This window comes from Lolium rigidum, chromosome 6 (genome assembly GCF_022539505.1).
Source record: "Lolium rigidum isolate FL_2022 chromosome 6, APGP_CSIRO_Lrig_0.1, whole genome shotgun sequence".
Classification (NCBI taxonomy): domain Eukaryota; kingdom Viridiplantae; phylum Streptophyta; class Magnoliopsida; order Poales; family Poaceae; genus Lolium; species Lolium rigidum.
Window position 1 is genome coordinate 214141696 of NC_061513.1, and position 12015 is coordinate 214153710.

The window sequence follows — 12015 nt, forward strand, 5'->3', positions numbered from 1 at the left end:
AAGAGAGGAGGATGATACAATATGATCAAGAAGAGTGAAAAGTCTAAGCTTGGGGATGCCCCGTGGTTCATCCTCGCATATTTCAAGAAGACTCAAGCATCTAAGCTTGGGGATGCCCAAGGCATCCCCTTCTTCATCGACAACTTATCAGGTCACCTCTAGTGAAACTATATTTTTATTCAATCACATCTTATGTGCTTTACTTGGAGCGTCTGTTTGCTTTTGTTTTTGTTTTTGTTTGAATAAACTCGGATCCTAGCATTCTTTGTATGGGAGAGAGACACGCTCCGCTGTTGCATATGAACACATGTGTTCTTAGCTTTACTTTTAATGTTCATGGCGAAGGTTAAAACTGCTTCGTTCATTGTTATATTTTTGGAAACAGAAAATGCTTCATGTGGTAATTGGTATAATGTCTTGAATAATTTGATACTTGGCAATTGTTGTGCTCATATAGATCATGTTTAAGCTATTGCATCATGTACTTTGCACCTATTAATGAAGAACTACATAGAGCTTGTTAAAATTTGGTTTGCATGATTGGTCTCTCTGTGTCTAGATATTTTCTGGTTAAGGTGTTTGAACAACAAGGAAGACAGTGTAGAGTCTTATAATGCTTGCAATATGTTCTCATGTAAGTTTTGTTGTACCGGTTTATACTTGAGTTTGCTTCAAACAACCTTGCTAGCCTAAGCCTTGTATTGAGAGGGATTACTTCTCGTGCATCCAAATCCTTGAGCCAAAAACTATGCCATTTGTGTCCACCATACCTACGTACTACATGGTATTTCTCTGCCATTCCAAAGTACATTACTTGAGTGCTACCTTTAAAATTTCATCCCTTGTCTTTGCAATATATAGCTCATGGGAAAATAGCCTTAAAAACTATTGTGGTAAAGAATATGTAGCTTATGTATCTTATTTCTTATAAGTTGCTTGTTGAGCGATAACCATGTTTCTGGGGACGCCATCAAATTTTACACCTTTGTTGAATATCATGTGAGTTGCTATGCATGTTCGTCTTGTCTGAAGTAAGGGCGATTTTCATGATCAAATGGTTTGAGTATGCATGTTGTTAGAGAAGAACATTGGGCCGCTAACTAAAGCCATGAATCATGGTGGAAGTTTCAGTTTGGACACTAATCCTCAATCTCTTATGAGAATATTATCTGTTGTTGAAATGCTTATGCATTAAAGAGGAGTCCATTATCTGTTTTCTATGTTGTCCCGGTATGGATGTCCTTGTTGAGATTTATCAAAAACGAGAAATCAAGTGCGATCTATCTCCTTGGACCTTTGTATAGGCGGCATAGAGGTACCCCTTTGTGACACTTGGTTGAAACATATGTTATGCAATGATAATCCGTGTTAATCCAAGCTAATTAGGACAAGGTGCGAGCACTATTGGTGTTCTATGCATGAGGCTTGCAACTTATAGGATGTCTTATACATAACACATATGATTTATTACTACCGTTGACAATATTGTTTCTATGGTTTCAAAATAAAAAGCTCTAGCACAAAAATAGTAATCCATGCTTCCCTCTGCGAAGGGCCATTCTTCTATTTTATGTTGAGTCAGTTTACCTACTTCTTTCTATCTTAGAAGCAAACACTTGTGTCTACTGTGTGCATTGATTCCTACATACTTGCTTATTTGCATTCATCATATTACTTTGTGTTGACAATTATCCATGAGATACATCCATGAGATAAACATGTTGAAGTTGAAAGCAACCGCTGAAACTTATATCTTCCTTTGTGTTGCTTCAAAACTCGCTACTAAGAATTTATTACTTTATGAGTTAACTCTTATGCAAGTCTTATTGATGCTTCTCTTGAAAGTACTATTCATGAAAAGTCTTTGTTATATGATTCAGTTTATTATTCATTGTCTTTACCATTGCTTCGAATCACTGCATTCATCTCATATGCTTTACAATAGTATTGATCAAGATTATGATAGCATGTCACTTCAGAAATTATCCTTGTTATCGTTTACCTACTCGAGGGCGAGTAGGAACTAAGCTTGGGGATGCTTGATACGTCTCAAACATATCTATAATTTCTTATGTTCCATGCTACTTTTATGATGATACTCACATGTTTTATACACACTTTACATCATTTATATGCATTTTCCGGCACTAACCTATTGACGAGATGCCGAAGAGCCGATTCTTTGTTTTACTGCTGTTTTTGGTTTCAGAAATCCTACAAAGGAAATATTCTCGGAATTGGACGAAATCAACGCCCGGGGTCTTATTTTTCCACGAAGCTTCCAGAAGACCGAAGGGGATACGAAGTGGGGCCACGAGGTGGCCAGACCATAAGGCGGCGCGGCCAGGGAGGGGCCCGCGCCGCCCTATGGTGTGGGCCCCTCGTCAGCCCTCTGACTCTGCCCTTCCGCCTACTTATAGCCTTCGTCGTGAAAACCCTATTACCGGGAGCCACGATACGGAAAACCTTCCAGAGACGCCACCGCCGCCAATCCCATCTCGGGGGATTCAGGAGATCGCCTCCGGCACCCTGCCGGAGAGGGGAATCATCTCCCGGAGGACTCTTCATCACCATGATCGCCTCCGGATTGATGTGTGAGTAGTTCACCCCTGGACTATCGGTCCATAGCAGTAGCTAGATGGCTGTCTTCTCCTCATTGTGCTATCATGTTAGATCTTGTGAGCTGCCTATCATGATCAAGATCATCTATTTGTAATGCTACATGTTGTGTTTGTTGGGATCCGATGAATATGGAATACTATGTCAAGTTGATTATCAATCTATCATATATGTGTTGTTTATGTTCTTGCATGCTCTCCGTTGCTAGTAGAGGCTCTGGCCAAGTTGATACTTGTAACTCCAAGAGGGAGTATTTATGCTCGATAGTGGGTTCATGCCTCCATTGAATCTAGGACGATGTGACGAAAGTTCTAAGGTTGTGGATGTGCTTGTTGCCACTAGGGATAAAACATCAATGCTTTGTCTAAGGATATTTGTGTTGATTACATTACGCACCATACTTAATGCAATTGTCTCGTTGTTTGCAACTTAATATCCGGAAGGGGTGCGGATGCTAACCTGAAGGTGGACTTTTTAGGCATAGATGCATGCTGGATAGCGGTCTATGTACTTTGTCGTAATGCCCTGATTAAATCTCATAGTAGTCATCGTGATATGTATGTGCATTGTTATGCCCTCTCTATTTGTCAATTGCCCAACTGTAATTTGTTCACCCAACATGCTATTTATCTTATGGGAGAGACACCACTAGTGAACTGTGGACCCCGGTCCATTCTTTTACATCTGAAATACAATCTACTGCAAACTCTGTTCTTTAATGTTCTTCGCAAACAAACATCATTTTCCACACTATACGTTTAATCCTTTGTTTACAGCAAGCCGGTGAGATTGACAACCTCACTGTTACGTTGGGGCAAAGTACTTTGATTGTGTTGTGCAGGTTCCACGTTGGCGCCGAAATCCCTGGTGTTGCGCCGCACTACACTCCGTCACCAACAACCTTCACGTGTTCCTTGACTCCTACTGGTTCGATAACCTTGGTTTCATACTTAGGGAAAACTCGCTTGCTGTACGCATCACACCTTCCTCTTGGGGTTCCCAACGGACGTGTGTTAACTACCACGCCAACGACGGCAGCTCACAAGATCTATACATGAAGCACAACAAGGAAAGGACAACCATCTAGCTACTGCTTTGGACCCATGGTCCCGTGGAGGACTACTCACGCATCACCTCGGATGAAGACATGGCGATGTAGAGGCCTCCGGCGGTGATTTACCTCTCCCGGCAGGGTGCCGGGATGGACTGCAGAACCCTCCGGAACTAGGGTTTCGGTTGACGGCGGCGGCGGAACTTTTCGTTGATGGAGGCTCGGGTCCCTGGAGTTTTCCCGATACGAGGAATAAATAGGCAGAAGGGCGGAGCAAACGAGGCGACGAGGCGCCAGTACATGGGCTAGGCGCGGCCAAGGGTGGGGTCGCGCCTGCCCTATGTACTGCCAGGTGGCAGCTCTCATGCGCATGTCCTTCTGGCTCCGTCTTCGTCCCGGAAAAATAAGACTCTGGGCTTTTTTTTCATGCAATTCCGAGAAAATTTCATGTACAACTTTTCTGAAACACAAAAACATCAGAAACCAGAACTAGCACTGCGGCACTGCGTTAATAGGTTAGTCCCAGAAAATGCTAAAAAGTGTGAAAAAGTGAACATAAAACATATAAGAATTGTAACCAAATAAGCATGGAGCATCAAAAATTATAGATATGTTTGGGACGTATGAACATCCCCAAGCGTTAATAGTTTAGTCCCAGAAAATGCTAAGAAGTGATAACAAACAAATAATTTTTGAGGTGACATGCCGTCACATTACTTTGAGCAATCTAAGTGTAAAAGCAAACATAGCTGGAATCATAGAATCCTAACATAAGCATGATAGATATAATCAAACAATGAAACTTAATAACCATGCTAAAACATGAATAGTAATCAAACAAAAGAAAATGTATAACGTGCATGGAAATCAAAGTGATTGTCAAGAGCATAGCATAGATACATAATAAAGTGGTACTCAGATTGTCCCATAAGTGGAAGCAAAACATAAATGCTTGGACACCTTTAAAAAATTATAAGGATGACTAGAAACAAAAAGTTTGAACAAGCAATACCATAATTATGAATCAATCAATAAAATCTTGGGACCATGCACATAAAACTAAGAATGACAACTATGCTCTGATAAGTGGTGCATAAACTACAAAGTGGAGACTCAACATAAAAGTAAAAGAAGGTCTCTCTTTGAGAGGCAAGTAATATCACCCATGCGCTAGATCTTTTTATTGAAACAACAAGAATATAAAATGCACTTTTGAGAGGTGGTTGTTCATGTCAACGAGTAGTAAAAAGAGTTATTTTCATCTTCCATACTAAGCAAGTTTGAGAGCGGTTCCGAAATATTTGGGCGAAGCCTTGATACGTCTCTGACGTATCGATAATTTTTTGTGTTCCATGCCACATTATTGATGATATCTACATGTTTTATGCACACTTTATGTCATATTCGTGCATTTTCTGGAACTAACCTATTAACAAGATGCCGAAGTGCCGATTCTTGTTTTCATGCTGTTTTTGGTTTCGAAATCCTAGTAAAGAAATATTCTCGGAATTGGACGAAATCAACGCCCAGGGTCCTATTTTGCCACGAAGCTTCCAGAAGACCGAAGAGGAGACGAAGTGGGGCCACGAGGTGGCCAAACCACAGGGCGGCGCGGCCCGGGCCCTGGCCGCGCCGACCTATAGTGTGGGCCCTCGTGTGGCCCCCGACCTGCCCTTCCGCCTACAAATAGCCTCCGTCGCGAAACCCCCGGTACCGAGAGCCACGATACGGAAAACCTTACCGAGACACCGCCGCCGCCAATCCCATCTCGGGGAATTCGGAGATCTCCTCCGGCACCCTCGCCGGAGAGGGGATTCATCTCCCGGAGGACTCTTCACCGCCATGGTCGCCTCCGGAGTGATGAGTGAGTAGTTCACCCCTGGACTATGGGTCCATAGCAGTAGCTAGATGGTTTTCTTCTCCTCATTGTGCTTCATTGTTGGATCTTGTGAGCTGCCTAACATGATCAAGATCATCTATCTGTAATACTATATGTTGTGTTTGTCGGGATCCGATGGATAGAGAATACTATGTTATGTTAATTATCAAGTTATTACCTATGTGTTGTTTATGATCTTGCATGCTCTCCGTTATTAGTAGAGGCTCGGCCAAGTTTTTGCTCTTAACTCCAAGAGGGAGTATTTATGCTCGATAGTGGGTTCATGCCTCCATTGAATGCGGGACGGTGACAGTGACGAGAAAGTTCTAAGGTTGTGGATGTGTTGTTGCTACTAGGGATAAAACATTGATGCTATGTCTAAGGATGTAGTTATTGATTACATTACGCACCATACTTAATGCAATTGTCTGTTGTTTTGCAACTTAATACTGGAAGGGGTTCGGATGATAACCTGAAGGTGGACTTTTTAGGCATAGATGCATGCTGGATAGCGGTCTATGTACTTTGTCGTAATGCCCAATTAAATCTCACTATATTTATCATGACATGTATGTGCATTGTTATGCCCTCTCTATTTGTCAATTGCCCGACTGTAATTTGTTCACCCAACATGCTTTTATCTTATGGGAGAGACACCTCTAGTGAACCTGTGGACCCCGGTCCTATTCTTTACATCGCATACAATCTCTTGCAATACTTGTTTTACTGTTTTCGCAAACAATCATCTTCCACACAATACGGTTAATCCTTTGTTACAACAAGCCGGTGAGATTGACAACCTCACTGTTTCGTTGGGGCAAAGTACTTTGGTTGTGTTGTGCGGGTTCCACATTGGCGCCGGAATCTGCGGTGTTGCGCCGCACTACATCCCGCCGCCATCAACCTTCAACGTGCTTCTTGACTCCTACTGGTTTGATTAAACCTTGGTTTCTTACTGAGGGAAACTTGCCGCTGTGCGCATCACACCTTCCTCTTGGGGTTCCCAACGGACGTGTCAACTACACGCATCAAGCAAATTTCTGGCGCCGTTGCCGGGGAGATCAAGACACGTTGCAAGGGGAGTCTCCACTTCCCAATCTCTTTACTTTGTTTTTGTCTTGCTTTATTTTATTTACTACTTTGTTTGCTGCATTATATCAAAACACAAAAAAATTAGTTGCTAGCTTTACTTTATTTACTGTCTTGCACTCTATATCAAAAACACACAAAAAAATTAGTTACTTGCATTTATTTTATCTAGTTTGCTTTATTTACTAATGCTAAAATGAGTAATCCTGAAGTTGAAGTTCGTTCGTTTAAGCAACAAGGGGGAGAATGTTTAAAAGATGCTTGGTATAGAATTAGTGATGCTCATAGTAGGTGCACTAAGAAACACTCCACCACTATCCTGCTCGGGAATTTTTATGTTGGTATCTCTAGTTGGAATAGATATGTTCTTGATTGTCTCGCGGGAGGTAACTTCCTAGGCGCTCCCGCTTTAGAAGCTAGTTGCATTATTGAGAGTTTATTTGGAACACCACCTGTTAATGAAACTAAAATTGAAACCTCTCTTGAGGATGTTATGAAAAAATTGGAAACCATAGAGCAAAACCTTCCAATTATTGATACTATTTTGAAAGCATTACTTGGTAGCACTGATAAACTTGATAAATCTCTAGGTGGAATTAATGAGAGAATCGCCATCTTAGAATCTTGTGCTATTCATGATAATCAAACCCAAAGGATTAGTGAACTAGAAGAGGCTATGGGAACATTGGGTTCAACCTTTTTATCTATAAAGTTTAGAGAGAAAGCTTATGTGGGAAAGGAGCAAAGGTTCATGTATATCTCTAAAGGGGCTAAACCAAAAAGCTATTACAGGCCCAAAATCGATAAAGCTCTTAAAACCACTATAGATAAGGGAGCATCTAAGGTACCCAATGGGATAAATTGTGAAAATAATGTTGATGCTTCGTCTCTCGATAATACTTGATTTACACTTTCTGCGCCTAGCTGAAAGGCGTTAAAGAAAAGCGCTTATGGGAGACAACCCATGTTTTTACTACAGTATTTTTGTTTTATATTTGAGTCTTGGAAGTTGTTTACTACTGTAGCAACCTCTCCTTATCTTAGTTTTGTGTTTTGTTGTGCCAAGTAAAGTCTTTGATAGTAAAGTTCATACTAGATTTGGATTACTCGCGCAGTTTCAGATTTCTTTGCTGTCACGAATTTCGACCTGCCTCCCTGTAGGTAGCTCAGAAAATTAAGCCAATTTACGTGCGTGATCCTCAGATATGTACGCAACTTTCATTCAATTTGGGCATTTTCATTTGAGCAAGTCTGGTGCCATTTTAAAATTCGTCTTTACGGACTGTTCTGTTTTGACAGATTCTGCCTTTTATTTCGCATTGCCTCTTTTGCTATGTTGGATGAATTTCTTTGATCCATTAATGTCCAGTAGCTTTATGCAATGTCCAGAAGTGTTAAGAATGATTGTGTCACCTCTGAACATGTTAATTTTTATTGTCCACTAACCCTCTAATGAGTTGTTTCGAGTTTGGTGTGGAGGAAGTTTTCAAGGATCAAGAGAGGAGTATGATGCAATATGATCAAGGAGAGTGAAAGCTCTAAGCTTGGGGATGCCCCGGTGGTTCACCCCTGCATATTCTAAGAAGAATCAAGCATCTAAGCTTGGGGATGCCCAAGGCATCCCTTTCTTCATCGACAACATTATCAGGTTCCTCCCCTGAAACTATATTTTTATTTCGTCACATTCCGGAAAGTATGAGTTGAGGCATATGGATCAACAGTGGGATTTGTCCATCCCGATGACGGATAGATATACTCTGGGCCCTCTTGGTGGGATGTCGTCTAATGTCTTGCAAGCATATGAATAAGTTCATAAGAGACCACATACCACGGTACTAGTAAAAAGTACTTGTCAGGAGACGAGGTTGAACAAGGTATAGAGTGATACCGAAGATCAAACCTCGGACAAGTAAAATATCGCGTGACAAAGGGAATTGGTATCGTATGTGAATGGTTCATTCGATCACTAAAGTCATTGTTGAATATGTGGGAGCCATTATGGATCTCCGGATCCCGCTATTGGTTATTGGTCTGGAGTGAGTACTCAACCATGTCCGTATAGTTCACGAACCGTAGGGTGACACACTTAAAGTTGGATGTTGAAATGGTAGAACTTGAATATGGAATGGAGTTTGAATATTTGTTTGGAGTCCCGGATGAGATCCCGGACATCACGAGGAGTTCCGGAATGGTCCGGAGAATAAGATTCATATATAGGAAGTCATATTCCAAGTTTGGAAATGATCCGGTGCATTTATGGCAGGTTCTAGAAGGTTCTAGAAAAGTCCGGAAGAAATCACCATGGAAAGTAGAGTCCCGGAGGGACTCCACCTTGCATGACCAGCCAACCCTAAAGGGGAGGAGTCCAAGGTGGACTCCCCTAGGGTGGCCGGCCAACCCACCTCAAGGAAAGGTGGGAGTCCCACCTTGGGTAGGACTCCTCCTTGAGTAGGTTTCCCACATATGGGAGGTTTTAGTGTTGGGGTCTTATTCGAAGACTTGGACTAGAAATCTTGGTGCTTCCACCTATATAATGAGGGGCATAGGAGAGGGGCTGACCACTTCAAGCCTCAGCCTTGGCCGCACCCCTTAGAGGGCCGGCGCCCAACCCCCTCTCTCCCCAAACCCTAGCGGTCTCTCTCCTCCACCACATCCCGCACGCTTAAGCGAAGCTCCGCCGGATTTCTCCACCACCACCGACACCACGCCGTCGTGCCGTCGGATTCAAGAGGAGCTACTACTTCCGCTGCCCGCTGGAACGGGGAGGTGGACGTCGTCTTCATCAACAACCGAACGTGTGACCGATTACGGAGGTGCTGCCTGTTCGTGGCGCCGGAAGCGATCGTGATCAAGATCTTCTACGCGCTTTTGCAAGCGGCAAGTGATCGTCTACCGCAGCAATAAGAGCCTACTCTTATAGGCTTTGGAAATCTTCAAGGGTTAGTCTCGTTCATCCCCTCGTTGCTCCCATCTTCTAGATTGCATCTTGGCTTGGATTGCGTTCTCGCGGTAGGAATTTTTTTGTTTTCTATGCAACGAATCCCTACAAATTATCCATGAGATATACATGTTACAAGTTGAAAGCAACCGCTGAAACTTAATCTTCCTTTGTGTTGCTTCAACGCCTTTACTTTGAATTATTGCTTTATGAGTTAACTCTTATGCAAGACTTATTGATGCTTGTCTTGAAGTACTATTCATGAAAAGTCTTTGCTTTATGATTCACTTGTTTACTCATGTCATTACCATTGTTTTGATCGCCGCATTCATTACATATGTTTACAAATAGTATGATCAAGGTTATGATGGCATGTCACTCCAGTAAATTATCTTTGTTATCGTTTTACCCGCTCGGGACGAGCGTAACTAAGCTTGGGGATGCTGATACGTCTCCGACGTATCGATAATTTCTTGTGTTCCATGCCACATTATTGATGATATCTACATGTTTTATGCACACTTTATGTCATATTCGTGCATTTTCCGGAACTAACCTATTAACAAGATGCCGAAGAGCCGCTTGTCGTTTTCTGCTGTTTTTGGTTTCAGTAAATCCTAGTAAAGAAATATTCTCGGAATTGGACGAAATCAACGCCCGTGGTCCTATTTTGCCACGAAGCTTCCGTAAGACCGAAGAGGAGACGAAGTGGGGCCACGAGGTGGCCAAACCATAGGGCGGCGCGGCCCGGGCCTTGGCCGCGCCGACCTATAGTGTGGGCCCCTCGTGTGGCCCCCGACCTGCCCTTCCGCCTACAAATAGCCTTCGTCGCGAAACCCCCGCACCGAGAGCCACGATACGGAAAACCTTACCGAGACGCCGCCGCCGCCAATCCCATCTCTGGGGATTCTGGAGATCTCCTCCGGCACCCTCGCCGGAGAGGGGATTCATCTCCCGGAGGACTCTTCACCGCCATGGTCGCCTCCGGAGTGATGAGTGAGTAGTTCACCCCCGGACTATGGGTCCATAGCAGTAGCTAGATGGTTGTCTTCTCCTCATTGTGCTTCATTGTTGGATCTTGTGAGCTGCCTAACATGATCAAGATCATCTATCCGTAATACTATATGTTGTGTTTGTCGGGATCCGATGGATAGAGAATACTATGTTATGTTAATTATCAAGTTATTACCTATGTGTTGTTTATGATCTTGCATGCTCTCCGTTATTAGTAGAGGCTCGGCCAAGTTTTTGCTCTTAACTCCAAGAGGGAGTATTTATGCTCGATAGTGGGTTCATGCCTCCATTGAATCTGGGACGAATGACGAAAGTTCTAAGGTTGTGGATGTGCTATTGCTACTAGGGATAAAACATTGATGCTATGTCTAAGGATGTAGTTATTGATTACATTACGCACCATACTTAATGCAATTGTCTCGTTGTTTTGCAACTTAATACCGGAAGGGGTTCGGATGATAACCCGAAGGTGGACTTTTTAGGCATAGATGCATGCCGGATAGCGGTCTATGTACTTTGTCGTAATGCCCAATTAAATCTCACTATATTTATCATGTCATGTATGTGCATTGTTATGCCCTCTCTATTTGTCAATTGCCCGACCGTAATTTGTTCACCCAACATGCTTTTATCTTATGGGAGAGACACCTCTAGTGAACTGTGGACCCCGGTCCTATTCTTTACATCGCATACAATCCATCGCAATACTTGTTTTACTCGTTTTCTCGCAAACAATCATCTTCCACACAATACGGTTAATCCTTTGTTACAAGCAAGCTCGGTGAGATTGACAACCTTACTGTTTCGTTGGGGCAAAGTACTTTGGTTGTGTTGTGCAGGTTCCACGTTGGCGCCAAAATCTCTGGTGTTGCGCCACACTACATCCCGCCGCCATCAACCTTCAACGTGCTTCTTGACTCCTACTGGTTTCGATTAAACCTTGGTTTCTTACTGAGGGAAACTTGCCGCTGTGCGCATCACACCTTCCTCTTGGGGTTCCCAACGGACGTGTCAACTGCACGCATCAAGCAAATTTCTGGCGCCGTTGCCGGGGAACTGAAGAAAAGCTACACCACGGAAATTGCCAACTCCCACGGCAACAGAGTCTTGCTCCACAAGAGGACCACAATATCATTATCAATAAAGACGGCAAAACCCATCTTGCCAAGGGCGGAAACGGAAAGCAAATTGTAACCAAGGGTTTTGACAAGCATGACATCCACAAGAGTAATGTTGTGTGCAACCACAACCTTGCCAAAACCCAATACCTCGGATGTAGAATTATCGCCAAAGGAGACGGTGATATGATTTATGTTGGGCCTCAACTCCTTGACGAGGTTCTTGCCGCCGGTCATATGACTTGTACATCCACTATCAAGTACCCATTTTGAACCTCCGGCGGCATAGTCCTACATGAGATCAATT